Here is a 1,070-nt window from a genome sequence, read left to right on the forward strand (position 1 = left end):
GCAATCACAATGTAACGACGAGCCGCGGTAGTGATCTTAAACATAAATGTGATATTGAGTAAAATGGGGTATGGATAAATAGACAATCATCTAAGTGCCTTAAAACTAATGAAAAGAAAACATGCAAAGTCTCTCCTCAAAGCTTATACAGATCTGGAAATCTTTGAGAACCTCTAGCGTAAATATGGACGATTAGTTTATTATTTCAATTTAACTTTTATTTATTTTAGTATTATTATTTATTTTGTTTTGTTTCCCTATCAGTGAAATAAACCTTGTCTCAAATGTGAGAATGTAGAGCGCCCAAACACAATGTATGCTGTGCTGAAATGGAAGGATGAGGAAACCAATGGGTTATCAAAATATAACAATCTTTATTAATAATTTAAGGCACCATCAGCCTTACACACAGGTAAGGGACACAGTCTGCGTTCTAAATCCCCCCTTTTGAATGCCAGCAACATAGGCCGTATAGGCTACTCCCGTGTATGGGCTAATTGCCAAAACCACAGCAAAAACCACAGCAAATCCACCCCTCCAGTTTAGGGCACTGCAAATGAGCACTGCAACTCACACCACAAATCTCACCCCACAAGGGCACACTAATAAGATTGCACTGCAAACGTCATCACTTCACTGCAAACGTATAGGAAGACCTACGGCGCACATGCGCAGCATCCTCAGGAACAGTTAAATAACCCAGCTGCTCCCCCCCCCCCCCCCCCCCCCGCAATGTGTGGCTATAAGTGCGACTTTAAAACACATATAACATTAATCTACACATCACATAAAAGACAGAGGACATAAATCAAAATGTATATATTTCTTTTTAAAAGCACTTTTGTCCACAAGTGCAAGACCCTCTTTTCAACTGGGCTGGAGCTAATTTAGTTTGCCATTTAATGTGGGTGGGACTAGCTTAGGCCAGCGGTAGTGCCATCTAGGCTAGGCTATCTAGGTAAAGTCCCCTGAGTGCATTACTGTACATCCCAGCCAAACGTCTCCCTCAAGCAATTATGTCCCAACTCTAGCCTACTACAATTCTCTACTTATAATGCAATACTCCCAGA

Source organism: Poromitra crassiceps (genome assembly GCF_964638095.1).
Source record: "Poromitra crassiceps genome assembly, chromosome: 4".
In the NCBI taxonomy this organism is placed as follows: domain Eukaryota; kingdom Metazoa; phylum Chordata; class Actinopteri; order Beryciformes; family Melamphaidae; genus Poromitra; species Poromitra crassiceps.